This window comes from Nanorana parkeri, unplaced genomic scaffold (genome assembly GCF_000935625.1).
Source record: "Nanorana parkeri isolate BGI_ZX_2015 unplaced genomic scaffold, ASM93562v1 scaffold267, whole genome shotgun sequence".
Classification (NCBI taxonomy): domain Eukaryota; kingdom Metazoa; phylum Chordata; class Amphibia; order Anura; family Dicroglossidae; genus Nanorana; species Nanorana parkeri.
The window spans coordinates 1,182,832-1,205,830 of record NW_017306535.1 but is presented as its reverse complement, the minus strand read 5'-3'; positions in this window follow the sequence as shown (position 1 = coordinate 1,205,830).

Here is a 22,999-nt window from a genome sequence, read left to right as displayed (position 1 = left end):
TATATATATATATATATATATAGTACAAAAATCTCACGATATGGTTAAGTGCACAGTGCTAATAGAATTTAAAACCAGATGTTGTGAAGTGGATGAACCCCAAATTCCTTTGTGCATTAAAGAAATGGGCATACAAGTAGTTTTAGTACAATGTAGCACACTTTCACCTCTAAAGGAAGGAAGATGTGTGTAGTAAATATATATGTATATTGATTGCAATAATTTATATAGCTGAACAGTATACAGTATTTTAAAACATTGTTAATGTCTGAATAATTAATCACTAGTATCAGAGATACAGTTCATGTACTACATTTTAAATGTCATACTATTTTATTTTTTATTTCGGATTACGTATATGCATACTGCTATGGGGAACCATCCAAAAAATAATATTATAAACCATTATTTCAGATGTAGACAATTAAACCTCAAGATTAAGGAAGAAATAAGTGCCAACTAGATATGAAAGGCTCAAAGAGAATCTATCACTATGGGGTCTATTCACGAAGCTGCCGAGGGCAGCCGAGTGAATGACCGATCTGAAGTGAAGTGAGCCGAACACTGTTTGGCTATTCACTTCAGGCTGGTACGGCTAATTTCAGCCGTACATCGGCTGAAATCAGCCGTACATCGGCTTGCTTCGTGTGGCTTGGGGTCGGCTGAACATGGGCAGCATGTAATGACTCACCACCTGTCTTCCTGATTAGCTGGGAAGCTGGGCGGCGTGAAATGACTCGCTGCTTTGCTTCCTGATTGGTCAGCTTCCCGACCAATCAGGAAGCTGGGCGTGAGTCATTACATGGCACCCAGCTTCCTGTTTGGCCGGGAAGACGGCTCCATGCTACCTCATCACCAGGTGACGAGGAAGCATGGAGCCGACTTGCTAGCCAATCAGGAAGCCAGGGGCAGGAAATGACTCACTGCCTGGCTTCCTAATTGGCCGGCATCCCGACCAATCAGGAAGCTAAGCGGAGAGTCATTACATGGCCAGGAAGCCAACTCCATGCTCCCTCATCATCAAGTGATGAGGGAGCATGTAGCCGTCTTACTGGCCAATCAGGAAGTCGGGGGCGGATAATGACTGATAGAAGTTTCAGCATCGGAATAGGTATCGGGAGTAGTTCCTGGCACTCATTACAACTGAGGAAGTCTCATGTATGAGTTCTGAAATATCTTCAACATTAAAGAACAAGTCCAGCTGAATAGGACTAACTACCTATATCTATTACTATATATTCATTTTCTGACTGATGAGCAGTTAGATGAAAATCAGATACCCTGTGTCGTAGGTTTTGATCCTTGTGTGCATCCATTTCAACAGTTAATTTTCAGTTTTAACAAAAATGTATCTTAAAGTTTGGATATGGCCCCCAGCTTTACATCCCGTTTTTTAATGTTAGAAGTTAAAGAAGTAAATCCAGTGTAAATGTACTGTACCTAAAAGCCTTTCACAGTAAGAAACAAGTTTGTATCTCCTCAGGCTGAACATCTGTTCATGTGACAGGAGCAGGATGTGTTGTATATTTTGGCAACAATAATATAGTAGAAAAGGAAAGCAAGTCTTTACTCTTTATTTGGAATAATATTTCCAATCAGTTTAAATGAGGTGAACATAAAAGCTTGTTAAATTTTGCTCTAATATTTTAAAAAGATTTTGCAAAACTATCTGTGCAATATCTGCTTCTTAGTGTAGCTCATAGTTATGACTTGGAGCGTACACTAGGCTTCATACAACCAAAGGTATTTTTGTGCATACAGGCAGTGCATATAGGGAAATGTACACCATGCAAACAATAAAATGTAATGAAAACTTTAAAAGCTGGTGATACTAATATAAAGGTCCTTGTTTGGGCACTTTGTGTTATGGGGTGACAATGCTCTGCCCTTGTCTCCCACAATCTTCAGCCTGCATGTCACTCTGTCACATGTCTTCCCAAAGGAAAAAATAAGATTCTGTGCTGAAGCACATTACCTAGGAATATTGGACTGTTGTTTTTTTTTTTAAATTGCAACCAGCAACAATTAGAAAAAATGCCCTGTGAATATACACATGCAGCTGCTTAAAAATACACTGCATGCCTTTTAAAAACACACATACAGCTTGGTATGACTATGGACAGTGGATGTGGGGAGGCTGTAATAAGGTTGCAGGACACACACCAGCAGCAATAACATATAACAATCCTTTCCCCTCCTTACCAACACCAAGTTCCCCGAGATACTCAGCACTATTCTGCCCAAAGAACATTCATTAAAGGTTTACAATTGCTTTAAAATACCAGTGCCTACAAGGTCTACTCTAATGTGTCCCTGTGCACTTGATGAGCAGCACGGAGTCCCTATGCTTTCCTTTTCCCAGCTAATCACAATGTCAATATTGCTGCTGGGAACCTTGCTTTTTTATAATGAGGGACTGAAACAAAACAAAGTCCCAATTGCTGACCATTCTAAGCCACCTGACATACGTTCAGAGGCCAGTAAATGCATTATTGGTAGTTGATTTCTATAGCAGTGAACAGGTTGGGTTCACTGCAATCCCATGCTCAAGCCAAAGCTCACATCTAGTCACAACTGCGTCCTGTAGTCATATAGGGGCTGGCCGGAGAAACCACAGGATGCAGTGGCTGAGGGGTTCAGAACTCCTGGAAGTGTTTGATTCAGAAAATACAGCAGCAATCAGTGGCACAGAAAGCAGAAGAGGTCATTTTTAAAACAGGTATATTTGTTCATGTTACATTTATAATTTATTTTCTATACTTACATTGGCCCAGGTTGGCCCATTGTAGTATGGATATTTTATACCCGGTGGGACCACAGAGATTCTATAAAACACTGCAGTCAAAGAATACAGGGCATTCTCTGATTGTGACAGTTTGTGATGTTGCCTCTCCATCTCCAATCAGAGAACGCCTTGTATTCATCAATTAAAAATGCTAGGCATTCTCTGAATGAGGAAGGAGAGCAATAGGGAAGCGATGTAGCACAGCGGCATAAAGGAGCCGGAAGATCGCTGTAAAGTACTGTACTGTACTGTGGTAGCTCTGACTACTGCACACTCTATTAAAGAACAAATGAAGCCCAAAGGTCCCAAAGCTACATGTATGGAATGAGTCATGCACAGTGAGCTTAATTTCATCATATATCGTTGTAAATAAAGGCAGTTTAAACATAAAAAATAAACATACAATTGCTGTTTAATTAAATATTTGGAAATATGTAATATGGTGATCAAAAAGACATTGCCTGATTTTTCTTGCTTTCCCCAAGGTAAGCTGGTTCCAGAGGCTTCTGCATGTGATTTCCCCTTGATATGCATAAACCTGAAAATTTGACCAAGCTGCCATTGAACAGTGGTGCCTAGGGATGGATGATCACACAATATCTAAATTCCCTTTAAGGCCTATAGGCATTGAAAAAAACGGTCCCCAACTTAGGTATAGAAGTCTTGACTAAGAGCAATGAGATTCACTGTTACTAAGGACTTAATTGCTCATGTTTGTTTAATAATGTGCTTAGTCACCTACAGCTAAGCCTCACCCACTAGAATTCTTTTTTTTACTTAGAGAGCACTAATTAAAGAGCTTTCCCTAGAAATAGGGATGGGTGGATGTTCAGGGTTTTGCTCTGAGGCAAAGCTTTGATATGAAAAAAATCAAGCCATTAGTAAGAAATTGAAACTATCATCAAAGGGCAAAGTCTATCTGGCTAGCACAGGTAATAGCAATAGCCTTGCAGTGTCTGTTCTTACACAGGAATTTTACGTTGAAAGGTTTAAAGCAGAACTCCAAGTAGATATATAAAAAAGGCTATGTATGTATTAAAAATCACAAAATGCATTTTTACAAAAAGTTGACAAAACTGCAAAAAACAATTAGTGTGTCCCAAATTGCACAATGCTGTCAAACACCGAGAGCTTCTTGAGTGGAAAAGAAAGGGATGAACTCATAACTGTTCTGCTGCTCTTTAATTGTCCATTCACATGCTGTAATGAGTCCTGCATTGCATCTGCAAACAGGTCATATGAATGCAGGACACGGCTCTGCTGTCCTGTAGGGGATGTCTAAAAAACAAGAACAAACAGAATTAAAAATCTTTTGACAAGTGAAAGAGTTCATAGGTATCTACTCCAGTGTATAGAAGTGGTCACATTTTGAGAGTTTTGCTAAACATTAATGATTTATACTTTTTAAATCAACACATGCACAAAAATATATCTAACACACTCCGTAGATTGTCATTGGTGCTTATAACACTACAGAATGTGCGTTATCCTCTCCTAAAAAGATTAGGTTAATTCTGTACAGAAGAAGTGAATCATTAAATAAATTAATTAATGATTTAATAATTAACTAGACATAGTCAATTTTTATAAAGTTACAAAATAAACGTATTGCTAACACCATACAAAACATTGCTTTCTTTCTCTGTACTGTGTATTATATTACACAGTAATGATGCATTTGGTGGCCATGAGCCAAAAAAAGGCTGTTATCTTGGTTGTGACAGTGTTTGCAAACACTTCCATGGTTCTGAACTCTGTAGCTACTAAAGCTTTATGTTACATCATTGTCACTTTCAAGATAAATCTTAGAAGGACTTAAAGTACTCTAAACTGTTCAAATACACTAAACAGGTTGAGCCAGTCCCATGCAACAGCAGATATTTTATGTATGTGATTAATTTTACGCCAATATGCGCTATCAGATGTAGACACTAAGGGGGTGATTTACTAACCTAAAGACACGCACGCACCAGGTGCGTGTGATTTTCACACAGCAAAACGTATTTATGACCAAAAAGTCTCTAAAAGCATATTTCCACTAATGCCATATATGGAAAAATCATGCACATGATGCATATATAATGCTGCTTCACAGTTTAGACAAAACTGGTTAGCTCATGCATTTACATTCCTGCATTCATCAACGCAAGCAACACAACATAGAGCTAATTTACACAACATCACCTTGCAATTCATGCAAGGCTTTGCACAACACACCTGCTGGGTGTGTACACACTACAAAGGTGTTTAGATTCCACCCATAGATCATGCTGGGAGGGAACACACTACAGAGGTGTATACATGTTCGTGGTGTGTTTATAAGGTTAGTAAATCAACCCCTAGATATCTAACAAAAAGATATCTGGCAAAATCTATCAATTAATAGGCAGCGCTCAAATACCTTAAAAATGTCATACAGTGTGCAACAATATTATACATACCCATTCATAGCGATTAAATATAGAATTCAAAAATAATCATAAAATTTGTATACACAAAAAAGTACAAATGATCCCACTAATAGGTTTTGAAAAGTGCCAAGTGCAAAGTGCTCATAATAGGTCACTGTTTTAGTTCATAAGTGTCCACAGCAATCCAGACAATCCTTAAGTTTTCTTCCAACAACTTACTGTATTAAAGTGATCTTCAGTGACTATCCCCTTTTAATAATAGACCACTAAACAGGTCTAATCACACTCCTAAGAAGCATGATTAGACCTGTTTGGAGGTCTATTATTAAGGTGAGCATCTCTCCTAAAGGTGATAGTCACTGAAGATCACTTTTATAAGTGGTGTGGAAGAAAGTTTCACGATTGTGTGGATTGCTGTGGACACGTATAAAACAGTGACCTATTATGAGCACTTTGCACTTGGTCACTTTTCAAACCTATTAGTGGGATTCTTTGCACTTTTTTGTATATATAAATTTTGGTATGATTATTTATGAATTCTATATTTAACACTATGAATGGGGATGCATAATATTGTTGATACACTGTATGATGTTTTGAAGGTATTTGAGCGTGGCACATTCATTTATAGATTTTAGCAGATATTTTTAGATCAAGATTTCAAGAAAAGATCTGGGGAAATAATCAGTTCCTCAAGTTCTGATATGATGGTTATAAGTTGATGCTGGTGTGTTAAATCACCCGCTGCCTTTTCCATTCCTATGGGGACTGTTGGTAAGATCTGCAGACTGCCTCTGCTTCCTCTGATAAGTCTTAATCCTCCTGCTGCAGTCTTTTTAATGTTATTTTATTAAATAAAAAATTAAATAGGGGTCACATTCATACTCTTTTTGTAGGACAATCAACTTTGGCACCCATATTCCAGAAGTACTCTGCCCACCAACACCACACACTCCAGCACAAGCAACAGGCAGTCTTAAAATTAACATTTTAAACATGCAAAGCAGTTTCAAAACAAGACAAGAGAAAATAAAATATCAAAAGATTGGCATCATTGGACTTTTGTTTGTTTTATGCCGCATCAGCTCATTATGCATCCAGGGGCCATTAGAGAATGTCTACCAGATGTTTAGATAATGGCATTCCTGTCATGCATCTTCCTCTCATCCTAAGCGCCTCTCCTCTAGCAGCAGCCCATACATCATATTCTACATAGGTAGCACTTTTGCATTGCCAACCTAAGAAAAGGCCTAGGGTGGCAAGTTTGCAAGGAGCGGGACACATCCAAGCACACATCATATTACTTTCAGTAAACTTTACAATATATAGTTATAAAAAAGTTCCTGACTGTCACCCTGCCTGCCAGAGTCATCAGGCTGGGTCCTTATTGTTTCAGTAATTTCATTTTTGTTGGCAGAACAGTGTACTCTGCTAGAACAATAAAGTTGACAGTCTGCCTTTAAATCATAATTTCCAGATGCACTGAGACAGAATGGCCTACCTGCCCCTAACCTCAGGGTTTTTTCTGTGGTTTTGACTCCTGATTTTATCAGTGTGATATTGAGGCTTGCCAGTTGCCTAGGGAAGGTGTAAGCAGCAGGCAGGTGATTAATGGGGCAGTAAGTATATATCTGGTTCAGATTTTCTGGTCTCCCCATCCACCCCTCTTTACAAGGCTTTCAGCTTAAAAGTCTTTACTTAGTTGTATTCTAACCAGCAGGGATGAGTTTCAGTTTTGGGTTTTGCTGCCAGTGAAACAAACTTGACTTATTTGGTCAGTTTACGTGTCCGAACCCCCGGATGATGTTTGTAATCAAACAAGGCTGGATAATGGTCCAGTTTGAATTCTAGGGGAAACCACTTTTTTTTTTACCTTTCCTGTTCCTTTAACATGGTCCCCTTAATATTCTTACCAGACCCTTTTTCAGGAATGTAGTTTTGGTGGCCAACAAAGAGGAAGCAGCGAATGTGCCACCACCCTTACAGACCACCTTGTCCCCATGTTGTACCTCATCTAGACATCCTGTATCCCAGGAGGGATGTGAGAGCTTGCATTAGAAACTTATCATAACCCGGAAGCCCCCTTTAGAATAAGAACCACCCCTATATTCATCCCCCTCCCTAGGGGAATAACATTGTGTCTAACATTGTGTACATAGTACCGCTTGTATTAATTTAAAAAAACAAAGTTAATAGTTTATAAAAATGCCCACACTGTGAAAATGTCCTTTATTTAAAAAAATGTAATGCATTTAATAAAACAATTTACCCAATGCAAATCATTCTGTCCAATGATGTAGACCCTCGTCAATCACAACAACCTGTGGTCCAATGATATTAACCATGATCATATTTGGTCAATAATGTCACCCAAGAGAAGAAAAACAGAAGCCAAGTGGGCAACTGTTTTTTAGCAGTAGTAATGATCCAGCCACTGTCTGTAAAACATGTCAGTTTTAAAGGACTACTTTTATACTGCTTCCTAACTTCACATTCAGCTTTAAGGCATCCCCAAATATGTTATTTAATGGATTTGTGTATTTTAAATGTTGCCATTTAAGCTGAATTAATGGACCTTCTCCCCACTAAACTGAATTTTAAAAAAAGTTTGCATTGGCACATGTCCCCGTGGCATGCCCAGCTAGTCATGCAATATTTCAGCAATTGCTTGCAAATTATCCCTGAAAAAGGCCTGAACAAAATAGCAGGGCTTAGCTACTGTAGATTTGGCAATATGTTCAGGGTTCGTGGACTTTGGTTTATGCTGGGTTCACCGAACCAAACTTTGCTCAGTTCAAACATCCCCTCAAGCCAGTCCAAGGTCTTACTTTGGTTGGACATTCAGAAGCAGATAAAACATCATAGTGAGGCATTTCTTGTGCCCTCCATATCCATATAAGATGTCTGCCTAAACAAGTTATTCATACTTTTTGGCTGGCCATATACTATTTTTTTTACCATGTGTTTTTGAATGCAAGCAGATTTGATTTTATTATTATACAGGATTTATATAGCGCCAACAGTTTGTGCAGCGCTTTACAATATAAGGAAGACATTACAATCACAATACGATTCAAGACAAGATGGTAAGAAGGGCACATTCCGAGGGCTTACAATCTAGAAGGGAGGGGAAGTGATACATGAGGAGGCAGCTGTGTGGGGATGAATTGTTTGAGAACGTGATGGTTGAGCGGTTAGGATGAGGCGGGATAGGCTTCCCTGAAGAGATGAGTCTTAAGAGATTGCCTAAAGGCAAAGAGTTCCAGAGGATGGGAGAGACTCTAGTGAAGTCCTGGAGGCAAGCATGGGAGCAGTTGACGAGGGAGCTGGAAAGCAGAAGGTCTTTTGAAGAGCGGAGGGGACAGTTAGGGTGATACTTTGAGACAAGGTTTGAGATATAGCTGGGGCAGAGTTGTGGATGGCTTTGTAAGTCATTGTTAATATTTAGAATTTTATCCTTTGGGCTATAGGAAGCCAGTGCAGGGATCGGCAGAGGGGGGTTACAGACACTGAGTGGTTGGTTAGGTGAATGAGTCTAGCAGCTGCATTCATGATAGATTGAAGGGGGGTAGGCTGTGCTTAGGCTGCTTGCAATCTTCTGCACAACAAAGCTTAGATGGGTAGAGGGAGAAGCAGCATGTTCTGACAAGTACCATGCTGATAGTAAGGGAGAGCAAAAGTGAGTGACAGAGAAATTCGTTTTATCATTTTGCTGTTTCTCCTTTCAATGTTCAGTCACAGGTTGGGGAGGGACAAGACCTGTAAGTGTTATTTTACTGCATCAGATCTCTTGCCCTGCCAAGGCAGAGCAAGGCAGAACCTTGATTGATACTCGGCTGCAAATGAAACTGCAAGGAAGCCTGGCCCTGTGTACCTTGGGCAGTTATGAGCTTGTGGGCATTGCATGTGGAAAGTGTGGAAAGATTTTACCCACTATCAGACCTTAGAGCTGATGCCAACACTGCAGGGACCTTCTGCTAATGGTACTGCCATCCAGCATACTGAGAGTTGACTGCATAACTGGACACACCACAGAAGAATTGGTCACTACTTTTATGGTTGCTAAAACTAGGGATGTCCAGATACCAAGTACCGTACTCAATACATGTACAGATACTTTTCCAGCTCCAAGACTAGACTAGAGAAAAATTCAAAAGTTAGGAGGCAGCTGACATTTGTAAGGAGCACACGGAGCTCCTGGGATTTGTGCATTCCAGTTACAATGTATGATTTGTTTTTATAAATATATATAAGTGATGCACCGATACCATTTTTTTAAGTACAAGCACTGATACTTGTCCAAGTACTCACAGGTCCCTCCTAACTTTCACTACCAGACCTAATGGGTCGGGTGTTGTTTGGGAGGGGGGAGGAATGCTTTTTTTCTTTATATATGTCATTTATTTCTTTATAAATGTCACTTTTTGCTGCAGCAGGTTCTATACATTGTACAGATGCACCACTTTACAGGCAGTTTAAGGCGACCCCTCAGGCACGATATTTAAAGGCATTTTTCATTTTTATTGTTTCACTTTAAGCAATGTTAAAATCACTGCTCCTTTAAAAATGTTATTTGTTAAAAGTGTTTTTTTCACTGATACATCTCCCCCAGGGCAGTACCCAAATCCCCATACCCTTTTCCTGGTCAATAACTTGCATATACGCCTTCAAAAAGGGGACATTTGATTTTCTGAGTTCTGGTCCCATAGACTTTTATTGAGCTTGTATTTCAAGTTTAAACTTTTTCCATGTTCTAAAGTTTGAACTCGAACTGAACACAGGTGTGTTTGGCCCATCACTACTCCTCATGCTTTGTAAGTCAATGGCTTTGAGTGACAAGGAAAATAAAATATTTGACATACTGAACATCTCTTCATGTAAAATTACAGTGGCAGTAGCCAAAGTTAGGTAAGTACTTAAATAAGAATCCTTGATAAACATTTTGAACTTCTGTCAGGTTTCTTTTTCTGTCAGCATTCCAATGTAGAAGATTTTTCTATCAATTTCTTTGTTGTAATAGTGAAAAACGGTAATCTTCCAAATCATGAAACACCCAGCAATAACTACCTGAAAGAAGTGTTCACAATGCATCCCTAGGAAAATTTAAAATGAGAAGTGTCTTTAGAACTGAGCTTTAATTCTTCTGCAATATCTAAGTGTAAAAAGGTTTGGACTTTTAATGTATAGGATTCTGTTTGTGCAAGAAAACAACCTCCTTCCTATAAAGTAACATGTCATTATGGATCTTTACTCAATAAATGATGCAATGCAGTTTTACGAAGCTTGGCAGCCTTCTCTAACACTTAAGGCAATAACCCTCAGATTATCTTCCAAGGTCTGGTAACATATTTGTTCTCTGCAGCTGCACACATCCCAAGATAGAGGTTGAGGATCATCATATGATCAATGCAAGGCTGAAGAGAATGTTACTCTAACTTGTTTAAGAAGTAAGGAAATACAGCATTAGATGACATTCATTTTTTTCTGCATTATACATATACAAATGCCAGTAAGAGAGTGATCAACATATACTGCAATCAAAAATTGTTATAAAAAAGGTTTAAAATTCCTTTTTTGAGAGTTATTATTAATAATTACAGTATACTCTGCATTGTCTTCCTTTCAACTAGCTAATACCAACACTGAACATGATGGATGAACTTATAATTATCATCATATTCCTTGCTAGGGGTTAGTCAACAACCCACTCAAAAATAGGGAAAAGATTTAGAAAAAAAAGGACTGAATAAATTATTATGAAACGTTATAATTACCTTTTACATAAATATGTATTTAAACATTTACATTTAGTGGACTGCCAGTTGTGATTCATTGGACTTTTAAAGCACCTTAAGAAAAATATTTAAGGATAAAATCATAATATCTATAGTATAGTTGTAACATTTCATACTATGAACAGTATAAGATACATAAAGCAATAAATGTAGGTAACTAATAATGTGGCTGAAAGTGGCACAAAAAAAAAAAATTTTCTCTTTTCACTGAACTTTAATGAAGACCAGATTTTACAAGAAGTTTTAAAATAATTGTTCAGTATACTAACAGGTTCATCTGTGGTGAGCATGTTAATGTGGCAGACATACCTTCAGGTTTTATGTGTATATATAAAATCTCTCAAAGCTTTTTGTCATATAACATGTTCCTAAGAAAACTTCAGTTTGTCCCGATACTTATGGAGTAGTATACCACTCCTCCGCTTCACATTGCATTTTTATAGCCTGCATTATTAAATGCTAGGACTCCACCAACTTATGTTAATCACATCAGCAGTTAACAGCCCTCTTGTTCTTTAGGAGTTATGTTTTTTTCCCCCTTGGCTGACATGTTAGAGGGTTTTTGCAAAGGCACGTTTACTGCCTAAGGCTGATGCCACACTTGTGATCCTGTTGCTGCCAACAACTTACCAGCAACTGGATTGTCATAGCGGTGAGAAAAGCATTCACTAATGTCCATTGTGTTCTTCCCTCTAATGCTTGATGAGCAAGGTGTTGCTTTGTCACTGGCAAATAACATTTTGCAGTGTCTCCATCCATCGTGTGAGGGAGTTACACTGTAGAAATATGTGTATTTACTCTCCACATTTTAGCAATCCTGTCATTGATGAGTTGTCACTTGTAACAGTATCGCAAGTATGGCATAGCCCTAAAGCTGAGAGTAATTAAAGAATAGTCCCAACATTTTCTGTTTTATGTAGACAAGGAAAGCTGTGGATAATTTAAAAAAATAGGAGGGGCAGGCTGAAATATGTCCCACTGTCGGGTAAGGTGCTTCACTGCATGTATATTACATCACTTCCGCATGCTGTCACTCTCCAGCTTAGGAAGCAGGAGAGAAGCTGATGAAGCTGATGAAGCTGGAGAGAAGCTGATGAAGCAGATCTATGCTTCATCAGCTTCTTTGGGGGTCCCTGGGTGACATTAGGGGTTTTAAAGATCCCTGATGTCTACATAAAGGGAAACAGTCATATCCTCTTTGCTATCACATTGGGAGCTTCTTACCCCCTATGTGATAACAATAAAGTAAAAATAAAATTAAAGTTGCATGAAAAAATTAAAGTCACATAGAAAAGAATTAAAAAAACACAAAACATTTTTTAAAGTTCCCAGCCCCACATACACGCACGCAAACATGCTGAACAATGATTCTAGGGCCATTTTTCACTGATAACACTAAACCGATGAGTGGTAAAAGCTTTTAAAGCATTGCCTATGGCCAATTTTGGGCATGGTAGTTTTTTGCTATTTTACAGGTACACGCAATTTTAAGGGTTGACATGTATGGTGTCTATTCAACCAACATGAACTGCCTGTTGTATTTTTCCAAAAAAATTGGGTAATAATAAATGTATTATAACATAATGTAAAAACAACTTTTTTTTTTCTCTAAATGTTTGGTGATTTTTCCATTAATAAAGTAAAAAATGTAAAAAAAAACAGTGGGGATTAAATACCACCAAAAGAAAGCTCTATGTGTCCCCAAAAAATGGTATACAATGTATATCAGTACAGCGTTGCATGACGGAATAAATGTCAGTTAAATTACCACAGCACTGAATACTGAAAAATGGCCTGGCCAGGAAGGGGGTGTAAACACCTAGTCTTTAAGTGGTTCAAGTATATTTTCACTTTCACTGCCAAGGGGGGAGGGGTAGTCCAGCAGGGAAGTGGGAGAAGGGGCACCTTCGGGGATATCTATCTATCTATCTATCTATCTATCTATCTATCTATCTATCTATCTATCTATCGTTAACTTCCTCTGTTATCTTTGAATTGATCTTAATTATTAATCCACTTAGACCAATTTTGTGGAAGTGGATTTGTTTGAGTGTTCCATTTCTGCATTGTTGCATGTAGAGCCATGAATATCTTTATTTTTTGCGCTCAGTGGGTAACTGTGGCCATAGCATTCTGTTTTAGGTTTTTCTTTTCCTCATCTCTATATGTTGAACTCGATGGACTTGTGTCTTTTTTCAACCTGACTAACTATGTAACTATGAAAAGGGCTAGCTGTGTCACAAGAGATGATGGGATCTTCTTGTCTGAAGGAAGCCACACTCCAGGTAGAGTACAGCAGCCATGCAGCAACACTATCAGACTGCACATTGGTGGCAAGTAGAGAAGAACAGGGCATCCATAAAGAAGAGGCAGAAGTGAGAAAGCAATGACATGCTGGAAAAGGGAGCAGGGAAATGTTACAGTGGGCATCAGCTGCTATCTGGAGCTGTAAAAATATACAAACTGCACTATAATGACCCCAATTCCCCTGAGCCCCACTTTGTCCAAGCTTTTGGCACTAAAACCCTTCCCCTAAAATCTAGTCTAAATTTCCTGGGTTGCCCCAAAGTGGTAGCTTCCAAGCTGCAGCCTCTTTTTTTGTGTGTGTATTTATTTATGGCATTTTTATTTGTTATTTCTATAGATATGTATATATTTTTTCTGTGCTTTTTTATAGTATTGATGGCATGGTTGGACTTCACACAGCAGAGGCCAGGCATGTCTGCAAATCCAACATAATCTTTCTCCTCACAGGCACTTAGCAACCACTGGCTACATAGCTGGAGGGTGAAACCTATGACAATAGGCTGCCCACACACTGGTTCCCCCATTTCCACAATGCAGGGGAAAGGGCAGGCAGCAGCAAACTGAAGGGGGGAATTCTACAGCCAAAAATAAACATACAATCCTTTGACCATAAGCTATTACCTTTCCCCAAATAAGGACCATCCATGCCTAAAAGAAGAGGTAGTGGAACTGCCACATGGCGGTAGTAGATTCCCAGCCAAGCATTGCTAACTTGACCCCTTTCACCTCCTTCCACTTGTCCACCTTCAACTCCTCCTTCCTTTACTTCTCTGGCCCCTCTCCCTTTTACCACCCCCTCCATTAACTCCACCTCCTCCTCCCTTATCCCATTTACCTCTTCCTCCACCTCCCACTCCTCCTCCCTGTGCTCCACCTCCCTTTTCCTTCACCTCTTCATTCCTCCTTTTTTGTGGTTTCTGGCACAAGTAGAGGAAGTGGCAAGCTTTTTTCTTTTTCTTTTACTCCACTATCAAGCAAAGAAAATAGTGTCTCTGAATCATACACGAAAAACAGACCCCTTCCTCCAGTTCAGCCTCGATGATCCCACAACAATATGTGGGACCTGCTATGATACATTTGTTTATGTATTTTCATTTGTATTGCAAAATTCTTTACATATGTACTTTTTTCTAATATTTTCTTTTCTTATAAGGCCATCCCTGCTCAAGCTATGCAAACATGGGCATGGGCGGCATCACAAAGTGGATACAAATACTGGTAGCTTGGAAGGATGCCGCAAGGAGGACTGAAATATTTCTTTTTAAATCCACTCACAAAATTGCCATGCTGCTGGTCATTTTTTGGAAGTGTCTCAGAGGTTATACACTTAAACATTCTCAGTGTAGCAAAATGCCTGTCTTGTTTGTTACTACATTTCAGCCTTTTCTAACTGGTAATGTTCACATACTGTACTGTTGCTGGCCAATTTTTACGGAACCATTGTTGGAAATGCAACGGCATATACTTGTGTATGTTATTTTTTGAGCTGTAGATGGCAGTGTAGTGCAATGTTGGTCTCTATGTGAACGCTTATCTATGATACACAGGATTTTTTCTCTATGTTTTTTTCACAATGCTGTATGCATACATGTAATGTTCTTCTAAGCAAGTAAAACCTAATTCAGCATTCCTCAAGATCTCAGTGCTTCATCTAAACACATAACCAACGACCATGCCTAACAGCTAAATCTCTGATATTTTGAAAAATTTGAGTATATGGAGATATGGTGGGGTTGCATTTTTTTCTTTAAACGATGCAGTGAGATGCTGTGAACAAATGTTCCTCTTAAATGGTCAGCAACAACAGTCTGATGCACTGTTATTACCACAAGCTAAAAGATACAATACAAAAGGGGGGCAGGGAGATACAAATTCATAGAACAAAATAGCAGAGATTTTGACCATTGAAGATTTTGACAATTGCTTCCAGCTGTGGTATATGTTGTGATATGTGTCATCTCTTAAGAGGTGGTACAAATGCAACATGAGTTCAGTCCATGGCCTCCATGTAATATATAGTGCCCCTCCATTATAGAAAAAACTAATTCTTTGTTACTGGCAATCAGTTTCCATCTTAGGAGTGATTAAGGATCATCTTCACCACCAAGATTCTACAGAAAGCAGGCCAATGAAACCACTAAGCTGTGTGTTGCCCAGTTGGAATATGGCACTGGCCTGAATGTGCAAAACTGACATCAATTTACACAACCAGGCAATGCCCTGTTCCAGTGCATTAGAAGTTCAAAGGTCAAGGTGTTCCTGGATAAATGTATGAAAATGGCAATAGTGCCTTACAACCTCGTCACCAGTCAGCACATCGAGTAGACAGTCATGCCACCTGAACATACAGTAATAACTGATTCTTACAAGGAGTACCTTATTCTGAGATCTAACCTCAGCATCCACTAGAGGCTGCACAACTCTCCTTGACAGAAAAGTTGCTAACTAGAAAAGAACTACATCATCAAGGTGTGCTTGGGGACTGTGAGGGAGGGGGTCCACATCACAAACAAATTGGGCAGCAAGTAGACGTGAAAACTTTTCCCCAAAAAGAGGATCAGCATGATTAAAAAAATGAACCTGCAGGTTTGTTTTCATCCTTCTACTGCCTCACCATAATGCAGTTACAGTTATAGGGTTAATCATGCTGGTAACTTGATTGGTAACTGCTCAGAGTGGTTACTAATCTAATTATCTTATGAATACACAACCTGGTTTACAAAGCTTTTTCCCTAGTTAGAAATACAAATGTAAGTGTTTAAATTACTTTAGATTTTCATCACGGTCCAGTAGCACACTTATTGTTCAACAAGATAAATCATTAGTGTTTTGTTTAAAAAAAAATAAAGCCAAAGAATGTTAGGAACCACTCACCTTCCAGTCATGCTGATACTGGTCACATACTGTTCAGCATTACAGACTTCCTCTGAAAGTATTGATAGCACTACTCAAAGGCACTTGGCTCTACAGCACTCCCTTGGTCCAGGAGCGATACCAGCACTAAACCTTGCTAGTTACCCTTCCTTGCTAGTTCACCTTCAGTATAAATAAAGTGCTAAAAGAAAAAATCAATTGGAACTTAAATATATAAGCACTGCTCTTTTAACCATTTTTTTAGTTTACAGTAAACATTCAGTAAATGTAATCCACTAATAGTTTTATTTGCTCATCAATCCTGCAGTATACTCTACTATTTGAATAACTCCATACAGGATACTTTTTATTCACATCAAATACTCAATAGAAAACTCAGCAGTGTTGGTTTGCTGAATAGCTTGGTGGTCACCAGCGTTGGGCATTGGTTACTTTAAAACAGATGTTTCTTTTTTTGAACCCACTTTGAAAAGAAAGAATGGTTATTTATGACAACCATTCTAATGCCCAAAGGCATGTGAGCTGGTATCAACACATGAAAAGTTTGCAATGCCAGACTCCAGTCATGATGATACCATCTCACATGTCTTATTTGCTAACCTCAGCATGAATGAAGTGATGGATTAAATACAATCGTTTGAAGAAATAGATTTCTTTCTAAAACATCATGAAGTCTGCAAGCGGACTCCCAAAATGTAAGAAGAGTTCAGTTTTAATATGCAATTGTCCTTCCCTAGTTTTTGCCTGTTCTCCACTATGAATCACAACAGACTCCATTTTTTTCCAGATCCCATTGATCCTTCCTTGCTTAGCTCCCGCCTCCCTGCTGCCTACTTCTTGGAGCAGGAGTCACTCTTCATATATATAAATGGATCCACTCCGACTACCACCACCTCACTTCCTAATGGATAATGTAATTCAAAATGACATCCATTAATGCTAAGGGCCTCAACAGCCCTCAAAAGAGATACAACCTCCTCCACGAGTCCAACAACCTCCACAGTGACATACTTCTAGTTCAAGAAACGCATTTTGCAAAATCGAAGGTCCCTAATTTTTGTTTCAATAATTTTCCTCACATCTTCATGGCTAATTCGGAGAAGAAGAAAGCGGGGGTGCTTATTGCGATCAAATCTACTGTGACTTTTAACCTAATAGACTGCATAGAAGATTCTGATGGTAGATATATCATATTGATTTGTGAACTTAATGCTTGTCTTTTCACTATTGTCAATGCTTATGCCCCAAATATAGGACAGGTCAAGTTTTTCAAAAAAATCACTGCCCTTCTCCATAACCACCGTCGTGGTGCCCTCATTGTGGGTGCAGATTTTAATGCGGTTCCTGACCCTACTTTAGACACCTCTATGACACACAGATCTCCCCATGTTTCTATTGGAGCACAGCTTCTCAAGGTTGACCTGTTCGATATTTGGCGCTGCCTGCATAGTACTGAAAGAGACTATTCATACTATTCACCTGTCCACAACACGTATTCTCGTATTGATTTTTTTCCTCACTGATCTTACCTCCTTACAAATGATTAAATCTGCAGAGATTGGGGTCTGATCACGCCCCTGTCTCCATTGAAATTCTAGACCATAATAATACTAACTCCTGACCCTTATGGCGTTTAAATACATATTTACTAGCTATCCCTGACTTTTCTACCCAGGTCTCGGAAGCCCAGAAACTTTTCTTTGAAATTAACAACAACGGAGAGGTGGATAGCTACACCTTATGGAATTCCCATAAGGCATATATTAGAGGCGTTCTTATTAAGTTAAGCTCCATTGCTAAACGCTCCCGCACAACACACATTGCACAACTTTTGGCTTCTATTAAGCGTAATGAACAACTACATAAACAGTCCCCCTCCCCTTCTTTTGCTTCTCAGTTACGTGAGGACAGAATTAAATTGCGTATTGTTTTAATTGACAACTATGACCGATTTCTTAAAAGATGTAAAGCTACTTCGTATGCTATGCCTAACAAAGCTACCTCTTAATCATCTAAACAAATTAAAAATTGCCCTCACAAATCCAGACTAGCCTCCTTACAAAACCCATCCACAGGTAACAAAGAATATAGCCCATATAAAATAGCTAATATTTTTCAACAATACTACCACAAATTGTACAATCTACATGATGATCCCACCACCCCACAACTGAATGAGGAGTTTATCTACTCCTTTTTGAACCAAAAACAACCTATGTATTAAGAGTGCTACTACTGTTGGTATAAGGTTATTTGAAAAAAAACTCACAAAAACTCACTTGGTATAGGTTATAGAAGACTCACATTTGAGAAGTCCTTCGATGTTTTCTGGGGGTGATAGGATGGAATCCTTGGGGAAGTGAGGCACAGTGGAATACAGTGGTATGGACGGCTGAGAGGATTCGTTTGTGGAGAACGAGCAGCTATCTCACGGCGGGACTCAGCTGGCCAGGCTGAGCCGTAGCGGCCAGACGTGCTCTGTGGAAGGATGCTGTGTGACACGTGCTGTCAGCGGTCGTCTCTCAGTCGGCGGGTATACGAGACGTAACGGTGATGGCAATGAGAGTGTGCTCTCCGAGCATCACAGTGAGGGGTTGTAAAACAATTGCCGGTGATGTGTACGGGGTGGATCGCTACGCGTTTCGAGGCATAAGCCTTTCTGTCAAGCTCGGGTGAAGAACGGAATTGAGGGAAAGTCACGATTTTTAAAAATGACAGCTGGGCGGAGACAGTTTCAATTGCACTGTCCTGATAGGTGCAGTGGTATAGTGGGGCGGATCGAGTTTATGAGCACGCCTCATAAGCATAACGGGCAGCACTTGGCTTGTTTTCTGCTGTTTGCATCTCACTTTTTCATTTTCAGGCCTAAAATGTGGAATATAACATGGGTGCAAAAATTGAAAAAAGGGCCTCAGTCATGAAGGGGTTAAGACTAGATATAAACATTAAAACATTTTAAACGTTTTATTTAAGACGGATGTGACTTCAACCTTTATTATTGTCCATATTTATTAGAAAATAATACTATTTAAAATTACTATTTAAAAATACAAACGTATAAAAGGGGGTGTGTCACCTTTTTCTATCAGGCGTCTATGGTCACCAATTCTTGCCTTTAGGGGTCTTATTGTGCGCCCAACATATATCAGCCCACAGGGACACTTTAGTCCATAAACCACATGGTCGTGTGAGCATGTAATGAATTGTTTGATATTGTAGGAAAAATGCAGATGATCCTGAAATTTTGTTTGACCATGATGGATGAACTGGCATGTCAAACATCTTGTTTTTTTGCACTGGAAAATTCCAGTTCTGTTGTCAAATAAAAAATGTTTGGGGCGGCTTCTGGGCCTTGTAAGGATCGACTAGGGCCTATCATGTTTTTTACGTTCCTGGACTTCCTAAAATTAATAGACGGGTTGGGCGGTAGATCGGGGCCCAATTTCGGATCTTTTTGTAGAATGTGCCAATGTTTGCGTATAACTTCTACAAAAAGACCCCAAATTGGGTCCCCATCTACACCCCCAACCCGTCTATTAATTTTAGGAAGTCCAGGAACTTAAAAAACATGATAGGCCCTAGTCGATCCTTCCTAATTTCTCTTCCCAACTCCTCTTCTGCCAGTTACAAACTCAATTATGCCCCATTGCTGCAATGTCTCCCTCGAGAATGTAAAAACTTAGCCAAAACACATCTTTCGGTATATGGTAGGGTTGCGGCCTTTAAAATGATAGTCCTCCCTAAACTGTTATATATATTCCGAACAGTCCCCCTGCTTCCACCTTCCTCTTTTTTTAACTCTCTACAAAAACAAGTCCTCCAGCATGTCTGGCAAGGGAAGAAACCAAGATGTGCTGCTCACATTCTTTATAGACATAGCAAAGCTGGTGGGTTGGGTCTACCCAACCTACAACATTATCATAGAGCTGCGATTATCGATCAACTCCAGTACTGGTGTTGTCCCTCTCCAGACAAACTGTGGCCTCACATGGAGCTAACATTCCTCAATTGTACAATGCCTATTGATTTACTTTTAGCCTCTCGTTTGACCTCATCACACACCACTTCTGCATACCCCTCAATTAGGGCCACGCTAACTACTTGGAACTCCCTGAAACCCCACCTCCCCTCTTAAATATCTACTACCGATATCCAAACGCCATTAACGACCCTTACTCACCTTATTCCATTCCTTGACTTACGAAATTGGATGAATTCGGGTATCCACTACTTACGTGATCTCTACTCAGATGATTCACTGTTGTCTTTCCACCAATTACACACCTTATATAATCTACCAGCCAATGAATATTATCGATATTGTCAAATTCGTCATCTTTTCTCTCACATGTCTGTTCCTGATCACCTAGGTGTGGATTCTCTAATACACCGGCATCTCTTTTCCACTACCCCCTCACGCAAAGGTATATCGCTGTTCTACTCTTATATAGATAATAAACTACTGTTTGTTAAAACATCTCATATGGATAAATGGGAACGAGATCTAGGGGTCACTTTTTCTACGGAACAATGGCGAAGGGCAATGTCTCATTCTCATAAAGCTACACGTTGTGCCAACCACTGGGAATTGTATCAAAAAATTGTTAACAGATGGTACCTTACTCCTTACTTATTATCTAAGTTTTCTGGCCATCAATCCCCCCAAAGTTGGAGAGTTTGTGGAGCAATTGGTTCCTTACCACACTTACTTTGGTACTGTAAATCACTTCGGTCCTACTGGAACCAAGTCTTTAGTCTTATTTCTCAATTCTCCAGCAACCCTATCCCTCCATCTGTCCCCTTGGCAATACTGCACATTGGAATAGAAGACATTCCCCCTCCCTCTAGAACTGTAATTTCTCACATTCTTTTTGCAGCTAAACTGTTGCTTACCCGTAAACGGCGAGACCCATCTCTGCCAACCATTTCTGAGGTTATCTCTTCTGTGAACCTGCAATGCTCTTATGAACAGACCTTTGCCTTAAGTAACCATAAATATGCCTCTTTTCGGAATTGCTGGGATAAATGGTTAACTAAACCTTACTGTTTGTTGTGATTCACTAAGTTCTGTTTGCATATTGTACCTGACGTTCACCCTTTCCACTTCTCATCCTTCTTCCCTCCCCCCCCCAATCCCTCCCTGCCTTTTCTCTCCTCCCTGAGGTGCTCATATTACCTCATTAGATCAGTCCTTACTGTTTACACTGGTCCCTGTACCTCTAGTGATTGCACTGTATCCTGTTTGACTGATGTTATACTTTTAACGATTTCTTCTGATGATACTTCTCTGTGCCTTATTTGTTTGAGTACCTGTTATGTCTAAATACTCAATAAAAATTATTGAAATTAAAAAAATATATATATATGCAATTTTATATCGGTCCCTAAACTCTTCCACTAGGCAAATATAAAAGGTAAAATAAAGTATGAAGGGCTTTAAGTCAGCTAATTGTTAAACAGTTTGCAGTTAAAATGTAAATATGTTAATGCGAGTGCTATTTTTATAAGTACTAAAACTTTCTCAGTGTAATTATTTGCAGAGAAACACAAATCTTGTATTCACATAAAAAAAATTAAAAAAGTTACTTTTTTCAGGCTACTTACTGAAAATCCATTCCTACTTACTGAAAATCCATTCCATAATCATAACCTTGATGTTGTTTACAACTAGTTTTATTCTTAAATCAAAATTGTTTTGATTAACCTTTCTTTTCAACTTCTTATTTATTTGAAATAATGCAATAAGGAAAGCTGTAGCAGCCCACACAGTTGCTATGGGGCCTGGCGGTGGAAGTGTGCCCCATTAGGGGAGTTGTTGTGGCACTTTCCATATAGAAAATCTGTGTGCATTTGAAAATAACACATATCCATTACTGCAGGGCTCAAAATTTCAAGTCCTGAGCTACTAGCCAGGCCTTAAAAGTTACTCGCCACCAGTTGCCCCACCTAACCCCTACCCTGCCCCGGACTTAACTCCGCCAGGTCAGTAATGTAACGCACAGCGCAGAGGTCAGTAATGTAACGCACAGCGCAGAGGTCAGTAATGTAACGCACAGCGCAGAGGTCAGTAATGTAACGCACAGCGCAGAGGTCAGTAATGTAACGCACAGCGCAGAGGTCAGTAATGTAACGCACAGCGCAGAGGTCAGTAATGTAACGCACAGCGCAGAGGTCAGTAATGTAACGCACAGCGCAGAGGTCAGTAATGTAACGCACAGCGCAGAGGTCAGTAATGTAACGCACAGCGCAGAGGTCAGTAATGTAACGCACAGCGCAGAGGTCAGTAATGTAACGCACAGCGCAGAGGTCAGTGTGACGCACAGGGCAGAGGTTAGTGTGACGCACAGTGCAGGTCAGTGTGACGCAGAGCGCAGTGTGAAGCACAGCGCAGAGGTCATAGTGACGCACAGCAAAGAGGTCATAGTGACCCACAGCGCAGAGGTCAGAGTGACGCACAGCGCAGAGGTCAGTGTGACGCACAGTGCAGAGGTTAGTGTGACGCACAGTGCAGGTCAGTGTGACGCAGAGTGCAGTGTGAAGCACAGTTGTGTTCCATCTCTGGTCTCGCCAGCGGCGCTCCTCGATGAGATTCCACTCGCCCCCCCGCAATTTTCACTCTCCAATTGCGAGGGGGCGAGTGGAAATTTTGAGGCCTGCATTACTGTATTATTGCTGTACGTTTGCAGAGGTTGCTGGGGAAACTGACCCTGTAGCCCCTGTGATATTTCCAGTCAAGGTGAGCTGCCATCAGATGTACAGGAAAAGACTTCAAAATTATTGCCACTAGTCACAGATCCCCATTGCAAGCTGTGCAATCAGAAGTTGTG